This window comes from Carassius gibelio, chromosome B14 (genome assembly GCF_023724105.1).
Source record: "Carassius gibelio isolate Cgi1373 ecotype wild population from Czech Republic chromosome B14, carGib1.2-hapl.c, whole genome shotgun sequence".
NCBI lineage: Eukaryota > Metazoa > Chordata > Actinopteri > Cypriniformes > Cyprinidae > Carassius > Carassius gibelio.
The window spans coordinates 14,310,317-14,324,509 of record NC_068409.1 but is presented as its reverse complement, the minus strand read 5'-3'; the positions used below and the strand labels follow the sequence as shown (position 1 = coordinate 14,324,509).

At 36.9% G+C, this 14,193-nt stretch overlaps 1 long non-coding RNA gene across 2 annotated transcripts; it reads right to left on the bottom strand.

The window, feature by feature from the left end:
- Window positions 1-630: 630 nt before the first annotated feature.
- Window positions 631-3,598, bottom strand: LOC127971839 (uncharacterized). 2 transcript variants are annotated; one of them, XR_008156935.1, is made up of 5 exons: window positions 3,437-3,598; window positions 2,546-2,666; window positions 1,485-1,532; window positions 1,300-1,392; window positions 631-1,187 (listed from the first exon to the last, which is right to left on the bottom strand). It is a non-coding gene; the product is annotated as an uncharacterized LOC127971839 (long non-coding RNA). The 2 variants fall into 2 exon arrangements; XR_008156936.1 differs by lacking the exon at window positions 1,485-1,532 and having other exon boundaries at window positions 3,437-3,596.
- Between the last annotated feature and the right edge of the window lie 10,595 nt (window positions 3,599-14,193).

Below are 14,193 nucleotides of genomic sequence, written 5' to 3'. Positions count from 1 at the left end.
GACTTTATGAATAAACTAACTCAACTCAATAAACAAATGAGAGGCAGGAATGACTAATATTCCTGTCTGCATCATGCCATATGGTAAAATAGGCCATAATTTAGCCTATACCACAAAGGGATACAATTGTTCCACTCGACATGAACTAAACATACTTCCTTTTTATTGCATGCTGTCTCATTGTCAAGGTTAACAATGACAGGCATGTATGTGTCTATCACCACCTACCATGACTAATTAATATATATGGCATTTAATCATTAATTAATGTCACCTGACATGAGACCTTGTTAGTTCTAATTTATTACAAAGAGTAAATTCAATATTATTGTAATGAAATAAATCATTCGTAAGGAGTAGAGGATGGACAAATGAGACGATGGCTTCATAAAACATCACTGAGCATTTACTGATGAACAGAGATGTGTTTAGCATAAACACGATCATGATGCATCTTCCAGTGTATTATTAAGGAAAATTGTTGGAAACATTTGCTAATATATTCATTACAGCATAAAACCGAGACCGTGTGCCATCTATGGTTAAGTATTAAACTACAGGTGAGGAGCTGTCACATCCCAGGGGCTGTGTTGCCCCATCTTACCCTAAAGCCGGCAGTGTGCACACTGTAAAAAAAAATATGCCTCTCCAACATAAAAATTTCTAGTGACCCGTTGCACCTAAAATTTTTAGTTGGCCCAATTTAAGTTGCGGAAACCAACTTTTTTGTGTTGTGCTGACTACCCCTGCATGTAGACTGAACTTGAAATAGAATGTTGTGTCAATTAAATATTTTCTGTTGACTAAACATAGCTTGTTGGGCCAACAAGCAGACTCAAATTGAAATAAAATGTTGTATTAAATATTTATTCTTGGTCAAAATAGTCTATTTTTCATTATTTCAAATAAATTACACACTAGGCTTTGATAAAAAAAACATTTTATTTATTTATTTAAATACATATGAATTTGCCTGTTAGGCTCAAGTAAAATATTACACAAGTATTCAACCAGTGCCGAAACAAACATCATGAGGGAATTTGTGAAGTCTCCCAGATTGTCCATGACAACTTCCTCCTCCACTACTACAGCCACATTGACCACTGTGGGATAAGGTCCTGAGTTGGTAGAACTGTCAGTCACTTCATTTTCATGGCCTTTGTGTGTGGCCCCAGTGCCTCAGTATCCTGTGAAACACAATAAATGTCTTTTAGTGTCAGACTGAAAGCATAATGTCTTATGCAATCACTACTGCATCACAAACAGTAATACCATAATAAAGATATTCAAATTAATTACCTTAATAGTCTTTGAAATTGAAGCTGGCTCTCTCAAGTACAGGGGAAGACCACTAAGAACAGCAGACCTTCAATGAGTAGTTAGATCTGTGGTCTGCCAAAAAGACCATCAATAAGACATTATTAAGTCGCTTAATTAACAAAGGGGTTACACATATACTCTACCAACAGTTTAGGATCACCTACTCTTTTCACCATTGGGCGTCATTTCAACCAACTTCATGAAATAGTTTCCTGAAATACAATCAAGATTACAATCTGAGAGGGATAATCAGCTAACAAGTGCAGCAAGTCTACAGATCCCTTAAAGAGATACTCCACCGAAAAATGTAAGTTCTGTCATCATATACTCATCCTCATGTTGTTTCAAACCTGTATGAATTTCTTTCTTCTGCTGAACAGAAAGGAAGATATTTAGAAGAATGTCAGTGGGGTATCCCTTTAAGACTGTTTGAATAACATTACCAGAGTCTACTTAGGTTAGATACTGAGAGTGGTTTTCTAACAGTCCTAAAATAGGTCTCAAACATGCTGTGCGCACGATGGCTGTTTTTTGTTCAGTCATATTGACCAAAAGCATGTCAGGTGACTTTTATGAGGCTGATCAAGATTAACCAATGGTGAAATGAGTCAATTCTGCCCAGTATGTAGGTGCTGGTCAAACGGAGCTATATGATAGGAGAAAAACAGCTTAATACTACACCAAAATATTTCTCTCTAATGCATACATGTTGATCTCAAGGTCTTAATCAGGGAAGTTGACTGCTTTGCCCATTTTGTTATCCATACCAATTGAAACAATAAAATAGCACCATAATCAAAATCTCAACCAAGGTTCCATGTACACTCCATGTAAATAAGATAACGTAAACAATACGTGTGGCATCCCACAAGCAAAAAAATAAGCCATCATCTCTGAACGCCATTTATGGCATACATTATATTATGTATTTGCGGGATTTGTACATGTATTGTAGATCATCAAAATCAAGTATACATTGAACCTTTTTGACAAATTCTGATCATATAATATAATTCTATTGTTTACATAATGAGCAATGGATAAATGTCACAAGACAATTATCAACTCAACTGCCAGAGACCTTGAAATTAAAATGTTGAGTTTTGCAGTTAAGTTTTTGTGGATCAGTGAGCTGTTGGCAGTTTGTTCTCTTAAACAGGTATCAGTAAATTATGTTACACTGTTTAACACTGTTATATCTTATACAAAGAAATGATTAATATACCTGGGCATCCAGTTGTTCCAGAAGTTAATCCAAGTTGTTCCACCTTCCCAGTCTTGCTTTTGGCTCTGTACATCTTTAGCAACCCCTGGGTGTGATTGTCCAGCGATGTCAGGAATGCTGACTTCAGGTCAATACGGTAGATGCGGAAGAATTCAGCACAAACCCGTGGGTAATGAAAGATTCAGAAGCAAACAATTAAAAGCAAAGCAAATTATTTCTTAGCCTAAATTATCAGTCACTCTGTGATAGCAAAAGCACAAGTTGTCAAGACTAGCTGTCTGTTACAATCAATTATCATATATATCATAAGCCAAAATGCAAATGGAATTTTAAAATATTGACCATTAAAAATATTAAACGGAAACATGTAACCGTTTGGAAAACTGATAACGTTAAACAGCTTACAAATCTGATAACATTAACAGCTATTAATTTTCGTGTTAGCACAACTCTTTATTTATTTTTATCAGACTGAAATGTTATTTCACTCTTGCAAATTGAGGCTTTGTGCAAAGTACTAGCTGCTAACACAAAGGCACATGTGCTTTGAATGCCACTAACAGTTAGAACTAACGTTAGCCTAAATTATCAGTCACTCTGTGATAGCAATAGCACAAGTTGTCAAGACTAGCTGTCTGTTACAGTCAATTTGAAAATATTGACCATTAAATATATTAAACGGGAACATGTCATGCTTAATAACCGTTAGGGTCGACTTTAAATCACATGCCAGTTGGAAAGGAATGCTAAGCTTTATGAGTTAAACGTTATTTTCCAGCACTGCTAATCACTGTAGGTACTCACAATAAAGCTATTTCAAACTTTGTTGATAGACAATCTATATATTATTAACCTAAATTTGCTCATTAACTCGCAGCACAAAGTACTCACCAATGCAATGTCGTGACTCCAGCCTGCTGCAGCGCTGCCTGGTAGAACTCCTTTGCGCATGCTCAGACGATTGACGCTGTTCTCTCTTGCTCGGCCAACATAATATTTTTTGTGCAACGTTAAAAGTTATCTCAACATAATTATTTATTTTCTCTTGATGAACATTTTGTAGTACAATCATGGAAATCATGCAGTCATTGACCAAACATATTTTTCTTTTTTGACACAACCATTATGTTGAGCCAACATGTATTTCCTCATTTGTACAACTTTTTGCATCAGTAATTTTTTACAGTGCATTTACAGAAAAAGGAAATCCTCATCCAAAACTTTTAAGTGGTTTCATTTTTCTACCTGACAAGGTGATTGAATTTGATTTGTTCTGGCATATGTCTGTGTTCTTACACTTAATCCCTAGAGTGCGGATGTTGTCAGCTCGATTACAGCTCACACCTTGAGTGAGTAGTCTTGGCACTGCAACATTTCTGAGATAAATATCTGTTCATAGAGAGAGACAGATTTGAGCCACTAAGCTAAAAGAGATTATCTGTGTTTTAATGTTCCTGTGTGTGCAAATGGTTTCAAGAAAATATTAGATTTTTTGTAATTTGTAAAAAAAAAAAAAAAAAAAAAACTCCAGTGTCCAGAGGGCTTGGTATTTCTTTTTTAATTATCAAATCATATTCTTGACAGACATAAATGCAGTGGTCTGATCTAATGTCTGCAATCACGGGTTTAAGCATATTGGTGTTGCTCTTATTGTGAATGTAAAAATACCCGTATTAATCACAGTTTTACTAACCGATTGCATAATGCTATAAAATATATCTTGTAACTTCTACTTTTCCTATAAAATGTTTTACTGCAGTGTCAACACTATCAGGTCATGTACTATCATATCAATTACTATTGCCTTATCTACTTTTAAACTTCAGTGAATAAAACAATCAAGGAATTGTTCGAAATATATTGTGTTTGATATGTGATATATGATTTTTCTTTACATAGATAAAGTTATATAGTAATATATAGTAAAATATTTCATATATTTTCAACATGTATCATGGTTGGATGGATGGGTGGTTGGATGGATAGCTAAACAATCTTTCAAAGGATTAAATACATTCAGTATTAATTGATGACTGACACAGGGTGTTGTCAGTTATTAAATGTGTGTAATTTGTGCTGCAGCCTTCAACAATTTTCAGGTTAATGAATATTTCACTTTTTGTGCCGAGTCTAAGCGAGGGGAAAGCGTTCTCAACACCCACAGACATGAGCTCAAGGCATGTAGACCCACTCGTACACAGGTGTTTGTTGTTGTCATTTGTTGTTTTTCTCTGTATACACAAAACAAAAATTATCAAGTGGCAGAATAATAGCTCTCAGTGCAAATAGTTCTTATGAAAGTCACGGGGTAATATGTTAGCTAGTATCTGGATTGCAGTGCTGTGCACCGTGGATTCAGCACCAGGGCCAAAGCTTTTGAACAGAAAGAGGATGATGAAATGCACATTAGAGGCTGCACACCCGATTGGCAGGATCACTACTAAATTTGGCCGAACACCCACATGTTCTTATTCCAGGGATGCGGGCAAGGCTATGTGTATTGTAAACCTAAATGCTCAAGAAAAAAAAATGCATATTAAAAATGTTGCCAGTAAGCAGGTCAGTCTACTGCTGCATTGTCCTCAAGGTTTTTACAGCACAGAGTCTGTGTATGTGAATGAGAGGCTGATTAAGTAAAAGTGGTGTGAGAAAGAGGCAGAAAACAACAATATACAGGAGTCAAGGAAAGAAAGAAAGAAAAACAAAATGGAGAGACCAGGTGAAAGAAAACTACAGAGTGAAAGCAAATAGAGACAGGATTGAGAACCACTGATCAGAAACTGCGTAAAAGTGCTGCAGTGCCACCCAAAGGTTAACCACCACACTGCACTTTATTGATCTGATCAGTCATGTATGGAGCCTCAATGCCTTTATTGCAGCTAACTGCATCTAATCAGGAAAGCACAGCTTTAAAGATTTATCCTCTTGCACTATAGACGTGGTGTGAGACAGAAGCTGCTAACCCAACCTGTGACATGCAGGGGTGTGCTAGCAAGGTACGACGTTGAAGTACAACACTTTAACAATCCATCAGTGCATCGATTGCTTGCTGATCTGCTCATTTTGAATACTTAGCATGTATCACATGCTGCCTTGTTCCTTATACATTTTTTTAATCAAAATTTGTTAATGCTGACAATGTATATGAGGGTTGCATTAGCCTCTCGTGATATCTGACCTTGTCCACTCTGTCTACCTGAAGTATGAAGCTCTCACGATGCAAACAGAATATCACAGAGCAAAGCTGCTTTCAGCTTTCCTAAAGTTTTCCATGCATTAATAATATCAAAATCCAGTTTAAAACTCTATTTCTGGTCTGTGAAGAAAATATTGTTGCGACTCTTTACAGTAGTGATAGCTTTAAAGTTGTTAAAAGATAAGATGTGTCTCCTTGTTTAGATATGTGTCATTTTTTTGTAATGTAGGAATACCGCTATATAGCACTAGTAAAACAGTGCTCTATTTGAGCCAAGAAGATCTAGGAGGATCTGTTAGAATTCTCATTCATATCAATGGAAGCTGGAGCTGAATATATACTGCTCCAGCATCCATTGATATGAATGATAATGTCTATTTGTTATTTATTTATTTGAAAATAATGCATTTATTTGCATATTTATAAAGTCAAAATTGTGTTAAAAGAGAAAAACATTTAATAGACATTTAGAAATAAATATTTTAATTTTATTAGAATTTATTACACAAACCTTTAAGGATACAGTGTGGCCATAACATTGTTTTCATATGCTGCATATGAATATGCAATAAATAGGTATATTTACACTTGCATGAATGCATTTACACTGCAATTAGAATTGCATGAATTCTATGACATAACACCATAGGTCAGGGAGTATATGTCATACTGTATGTCACCAGCTCTGGACTCTGGACTCTGATCCTGTTCTGCAAAGGTTTATACACATTATTAATCACACCAAATGAACACACAGTCAAACACTACAAACACAATTTTTATATGAATATATATGGTGTTTGAAAAAAAATCATCACCTTCCTAATGTTTACATGTTATCACAAAATCTTTGATTCATATTGTTTGCATCTTTTACTTTAAAGCACCCACTCCCTCCAAACATATCTATCAAGAGAAAAGGCAGACAGCAAAGCAGAAATATAGAGCATCCAAGAGGTAAATCATGACAAATGATGACAACAAACTAGACATGGAAATAGAAACTTCTCTATCTGTGTCCTTCACACTGCAGAAAATCATTTTCTGAAGCTGCATTTTTGGCTTGCTTTCCAGTAAAACATCTAATCATACTTACACGATGTAGTTAATTTAGCTTATTTCTCTTACCACTTGAGAAATAAAACATTCCCCCCCTTGTTTCAGGCTAAATGTTTGATTAAAACAAGAAAATACAAACCAATTTGACAGTTGAGTAGGAAACATAATTTTTAAATAAAATTACATTACATTTTCTGAAAATGGGTTAATATATTAAAGAGGTCATTTGATGCTATTTCAAAATTTCCTTTCTTTTTGGAGTGTTACAAGCTCTTGCTGCATAAAGAAGATCTGTAGGTTGCAAAAGTCTCAAATAGAGGTTTTTCTTTTGTTGAATTTGATTGCTTTAATTATCCTCATGTGTAAGTTGGTTTGGATAAAAGCATCTGCTAAATGACCAAATGTAATTTTTTTACTGACAGACACCAGGGGAAGTTGTCGCCGGGCAGACAATGTCATAATTGTTCTGAACAAAATAATTTACATCTGCTTAATATCAATGAAAAATAAAGTGCTTACAGGATTTTTAAAGATAACAAAACAATTGTAAAACAATAAAATAAATACAGACGTTGAACCTTTCCACTTGGATTTCACAAGTTTTTCAGTTTGTATTTATGTTCCGCAAGGAATTGACGAAACTGCGACGTGAGCACCGCACCAAGTGCACAAAAATCCCCCAAAATGAGAGAAAGCTGCAGCCGTGGGGCGACCCTCCTGCCTCTTCATACCGGTCGTGGCAAGCAGCGGAACCAAGGCAGAGCCAGCGCCACAGTCCCACCGTGGACATTACCACAAAAGCCCAAATGACGGCACACTTCAGCTTTGTACACAGAAACATGAACTGGGACTATTCTTTCACCCTCAATAACTAGCAGCGAACTACATTAACGCTAACATTAGTGGCGTGCGCTAATGCTAGTATTTCCAGTCACTCAGGATTTGTTCAGAGTTGAAGACTGCCATCTAGCAGTCGGGAAATAAACTCAAAATGGAACAATTGCCATGAATCTTGTATGATTTTTTTATTTTTATTTTTTTTATCGATATTACCTTTTTGAGAATCGATACAGTATCGCCAAACAACATAACATGATACTCATGTGTATCCATTTTTTTCACCCCTACCAAAAATCCGATGATTAATTGGCCACCCGACCGATGTCTACAACACAATGTAGGGAGATTTGCATAACGCCGCCCAAATGTTCACACAAAGAAAGAAGGCGTAACTTTTATTCTTGCTGTCGCCAATGGCTCCATGTTGTAGAGACTTGTTTACCTGGGAAAAAAACAATGCTACAGTTAGTTATTCTCCTTTGAAAATGCGCATTCTGGGCCTGAATGTCGGTCTCTGTTTTGGTTTTTGAACCCCCCCCCCACTACCAGTTTATCAATTGTATTTTGGCACAACGGGTTGCTAGTTGGCAGAAAACACAGCATATTTCATTTTAAACATCGTCAAATGTGCTCGTTCTTGTGGGTGTTGTGAATCTGGCAACCTGCGTGTGCATCAAGTCTGAGGAGGAGCCTTGATTGTAATGGGTCTTATTGCTTTTGTCTCAACGCATCAGTGTCCTGGCATTTTATCCTACCCGTCAGGCACAAAGCATCACAGTGTTAAGTGGCGTAATATTTCCGTCATACACTTGAGGCATTCAGCCAATCACAATGCAATGGATAGCTGGCCAATCAGAGCACACCTCGCTTTTCAGGAAAATGAGCTTTCTAAAAATAGACAAATTTCAGAAAGGCGGGGCATAGAGGAGAAACAATAATGTAATGTTTTTTTTTTTTTTACCTTAAACCACATAAACATGGCATAACACCAAATACACAAAATCAAGTTCTTTTTTAGCAGTCATGTGACCCCTTTTAAGTAGTTTTGCTCCAAGTAAATATATTTTTTTTGGTGTAAGGTTGTTTAGGTATAATTGATGGAAAACAAGGCAAATATGTTTTTTTTTTCTTTTTATGTTCTCTGTTGCAGTGATATCAGAAAGTGGAAGAACTTTTGCTCTCATGCTGAGTCCATGAGGTTTAAGATGTAGCATATTTTCATAAAATACCTGAAATATCAGTAAACCTCAGCATGAATACACCTACACAGTAATTCTAACTTTAAACATGCTCTACACGCAGCATGACGTACATATTGCTTCTATTTTTATAGTCAGTCTTGCCTCATTGCTTAATTTGTATCTTTCACTATCTGCTGAAGTAATCAACACAACACCTCACAATATGGATGCTGTTGAAAGTCATTTTCATACGAAAGTATCTGCCAAGAAAACAAATGTAAATGTGGTTCTATTCACATGCTAACAATGGGCCCACTTTTAGGTTGAGCCTTCCAGCCTTTCTTCATGTTCAAAACAAAGATTCTCGGCTGGTATCATTTTGAAAGCACGGCTTCTTTCTCTGTGTCTCTGTGGTGGTTTTCACATGGCTTTAATGTCCAAACCCTGTCTTGTTTTTCTCTCACCATTTTCTTGGCACAATGTTAGTTGTATATACAAATATCTTTATAGACATTGAATAGTCATGTAAAAGAACACTATTTACTTTTTTTTTTTCTTGTATTTGGTAGTAACCTACTTACAGACTTACTGTAAGCAACCCAGCTCACTGTTCCAGAGGGTTTAAAAGCAAAAATGTGAAGCTGGTATTTTTATTAAAGCAGACACATTATTTATTTAGCAAACCCATCCTTGTTTAAGGCACCTTTTCTAGGTGGATGAACTTCAGTTTATGCATTGTTGACATAATTCCATTGGGTTGAGTAAGTTGAATTTTATATGTGCTCATATGCTTTATACACTGAACAAAATTATAAACGCTGTAGCGAATCAGCTCAAAGGCTCAAAAGTCAGTCATAACTAGTTATGATTAATTATAAATATTTAGATCTGCTGTAAGTATTTACTTGACCTCTCAGTGTCAACTGTCTGTCTATTCTAAGAACACTAATTTCCCGGTTAAGGAAAATAACTTTCTTACTGTAATTTATTACTTACAGCATGTAGCAAAAATCTGCATGATTAGGGACTTCAGTTTTGAGCAAACCTCAAGTGTGATACAAGTAAGACTTTATTAACTACGTTAACACTTAAACTAGTCTAACATACACACAACACACACACACACATACAGTGGGCATAGGTAAAAGGGTTCAAGCTTAAGCAGTAAAGAGTAGAGAAATAAAAACATGAAGCTATCATACAATTTCATATTCAGCAGACCTACAGCCTGAAGGAAACATACGTTTCTTAGTTCAAACACACCTTTGTAAAAGGTGCATATGATACTTAATGTACAGGGTTGTCAACTCTCATGCATCTGGCGTGCCACTCGCGCTTTCATCATCAATCTCACGCTGAAGTCCAAGCGTGAGTGCCAGATGCGTGAGAGTTGGCAACCCTGTAATGTATCAATTAATAAGACTAAGTTTGACACATGCACATCTCACCTGTTTGAAAAAGAGTCCTGATGCACTTTGGGATTCCAGTTGGTCTCTGCTGAAGTGAGTTAATGGGAAAGACTAGTTCGAATCAGATCGGATCTTGATGAATGGAAAGTCAAGACTGAAGGCCTGGTGCAAGTTTTTAAGCTCAGCATCTTATTCTGGGATTTCTGAATCTTACAGAAAACGCTCTGATCTGTTGATCAGTGGTCTTTATAGGGTGACAATGTCACAGCCTCTGGATATGAGTGAGCCAACGAGGAATGGTACCTTTTGGAGGGAAGTTTTACAACTTTTTGTCTCTAGTATGGTGTCTTGCATTGACAAAATGAGATTGGGAGGTTCAAAAGAAAATAATGTTATAAAACTAATGTGTTTTATAGGTATCAATATATAATATACACTCTAACTTAGATCATGAAAATATGAACTCATAGATACCAAACATCATATAGTTGAGGTTTTATTAACCTTTTGAGCTGTACGGTCCCACATATGGGATTCAGAACGTTCAGTGACGTCACATAACTGTCAAATTCAAACTTTAGGTTTCAGACATTTAAATACACATGATTACTAGTAAAACAATACATTTAGAATTTGAAAAATACATGCATATGTCTATGGAAGCAACCATAACAATCCATTTAAATTTAATTTGCATTCATATCAGATACAAATAGTGTAAGTAACTATAAAGTTCACTCTATTCTTCACCCAGTTCTCCCACCACTTATTAAATGTATTTCTGGAGAGACTGATGCAATTACTTGCTGTAAATCCGACTGAGAGGACTCTGCACTGCAGCGCGAAAAACATGGCGGCGCCCATCTCACAATACAGATCACTATCAAGATCACTTAGAAAGCTTTTTAAACGACGAAACACACTAATTTACACATATTTATGAATTGGAATATCAGATTGTTCATGACATGGTAGGCTGGTTTGTTATTATTTTAAATAAAAAAAAGTGAAAACAAAATAAAAGCGATCCATCTGTCATTCAGTGTTATTGTAGACGCAGTGTGTCAGGTGACAAGCCTGACACGTCGCCATGGAAACTGTAAGGGGGACGTTCTAAAATAACGGTAGTCTTAAAAAAACTCAAAACGCTAGAATATTTTAAACTCACCACTGAAAAGGTTAACTAGTAGATTTATCATAAGCATGGCTGTACGAAGTTGCTGGATATTGGCAGGAACTGGAACACTCTGTCGTATACGCCGATCCAGTGCCTCCCATACATGCTCAATGGGTGACATGTCCGGTAAGTATGCAGGCCATGCAAGAATTGGGATGTTTTAAGCTTTCAGGAATTGTGTACAGATCCTTGCAACATGGGGCCATGCATTATCATGCTGCAACATGAGGTAATGATCATGGATTAATGGCACAACAATGGTCACGGTATCTTTGTGCATTCAAAATGCCATCAATGCACCTGTGTTTGTTGTCCATAACATATGCCTGCCCATACCATAACCCCACTGCCACCATGCATAGGCAATTCAATCCACAATGTTGATATCAGCAAATCGCTCACCCACACAACGCCATAAACACTGTCTGCCAAATGCCCTGTACATTGAAAACCGGGATTCATCCGTCAAGAGAACGCCTCTCCACTCACAAGTGCCAGACGCCATCGAATGTGTGCATTTGTCCACACAAGTAGGTTATGACGACGAACTGCAGTCAAGTCGAGACCCCGATGAGGACGACGTGCATGCAAATGAGCTCCCTGAGATCGTTTCTGACAGCTTGTGCAGAAGTTCTTTGGTTATGCAAACCAATTGTTTTAGCAGCTGTCTGGGTGGCTGGTCTCAGACGATCTTGGAGGTGAAGATGCTGGATGTGGAGGTCCTTGACTGGTGTTGGTTACACGTGTTCTGCAGTTGTGAGATCGGTTGGAAAGCTGATCCGATATTTACATGGTTCCTACTTCTTGCCTTATTGCCTTAAGCCTTCTTTTTTTTCCGCAGGCGTATTCCTTTTTTGTTTTTTATCCACCATCTCTATCTTCCTCTAGCTTGTCTCGGCTAATGTCCGTCTGGTGCACTGAAAATTCTCTCCCTCCACATCATGTGAAAACACGTACCTTTCTAAAGCGTTTTTGAAAAATTGCTTATCCTACCATTAAGTCTTTTGTTTTCATTTCTGTTTTAATGAGTAAAAATGATTTTCTGTTATACACATCACGTCAGAAATGCTTGATGAACCCTACGTTGCATTGAACCCTAAGAGTTCCTTCAACGTCAGCTGTTCCACTTAAATTTTTCACATGGATAGGAGGAAATTGAGATCAGTTGGATGAAGCTCTTCAGTCAGTGTGAATATATGGCCAGCCTTTAGTTAAACCTATTGGGATATTCCACAGGTTTACAGCTGCGCTGCCCAGATATGATGTAGACTAATGTGACATTTGGAGTTCCGGTGGGCTGCAGTGCTTTTGACATACATCTGTTGCCAACATGTTGATAACGTAATATTCTAAAAAAAGACTTGTTTGATATGGGCAGAGGAGATTAAATATGGAACAAATAATTCCCAAACATGTTTCAGACCAGAAGTTCCTGCCATTAGCGTTCCCTGACATTTGTTTCAACTCATTTTGCCTTTTTCCTGTCCAATAAAACATATCAGTTGTTTTGCTAAGTTTGTGCAGAGTCACGCTGTCGCATGGCATACAAATCCAAGCTGTCTTTCATATGGATGGGCTGAGACGTTCATCCGGTACGCACGGAAGTACAAACACAATTATTCTTTGTGGTCTCGACCTCATGCTGAGATTAAACACAACAGAGATTCCTTAGTGGATGGTCTCAAGAAAAAAAAATATATATTTGAAGTAATGCAAATAGCAAGCACTCTTGTCTGGGTCTCAGTCTGATGGGGGATTGAGTGGTGTGAACATGAGGGGGTGGGGTGCCAAGCAGACCATTTTTTTTTCATCTTCTGCATGGTGAGCAAACACATGTGTGTGTATGCCTTCAAAAGATGAGTCATATATCATAGATATGAACCCTCCAGTTCAATAACCTTGTATCTTATGTCAGACCTAAAAAACTAAAGGAAATCAATTCATCTAAAAGTGAAGTTCACTTGAGGAAGGACATGTGGCATGTGTTCTTTGACTAAATATGCACAGGACTTCTTTACACTTCTTTACACACATACAGCAGAGAAGAGCTGTGGGTTATGGACTTGTGTGGATTTGAAGGCATGACTCCACATATAACCAGGAACTTCAAGACATGCCTTGAAACTCTGTTTCCCTCGTTATGGAGTAATTGGTGGTAGGGGAGGCCATTTATTGATCAGCTATTACCCAGTAAATCTCGGGAGGCCTAAATGTATTTCTTTATTTATACTTATAAATAATTCCCGCTCATAAGTGATTGAAATCACTGTCGATAATCAAATGGACTGCTGATAATCCAATGCAACAGCTTCAGGCCGTGCTATTTATATGATGGCTGCTTGAATTATTGGTCCAGATAAAAATACCACTGGAATGTTATTGCTAATATATGTTTGCTTTGTTTTCCGAGTCAAGAATGATGAACGTGAATGGAAAATATATGAGTTTTTGTTGTTTCTGTCAAGAGAATTACTTTCATTTTCATAATTTCTTGCTGGCATTGTGCATGACAGCAACCAGTGCATGACGATTAAACTAGGCTCCTAACATTCTGTTGTCATTGATTCCCCACCTTAAATATGAATTTGACTTAATTATTTAGACTGGTGGGCATCCTGATGGCCTTATTGAGCTTATCAGGATGTGCTACCACTCTATTTATTAAAGTCAATTCAAATCAAGTGTATTTGTATAGCTCGTTTTAGGATACAAATCATTGCAAAGCAAATTTATACATAATTAAGATTCTACAATATTCAGTGGTGACTGTCAGTTTATGCAGATAT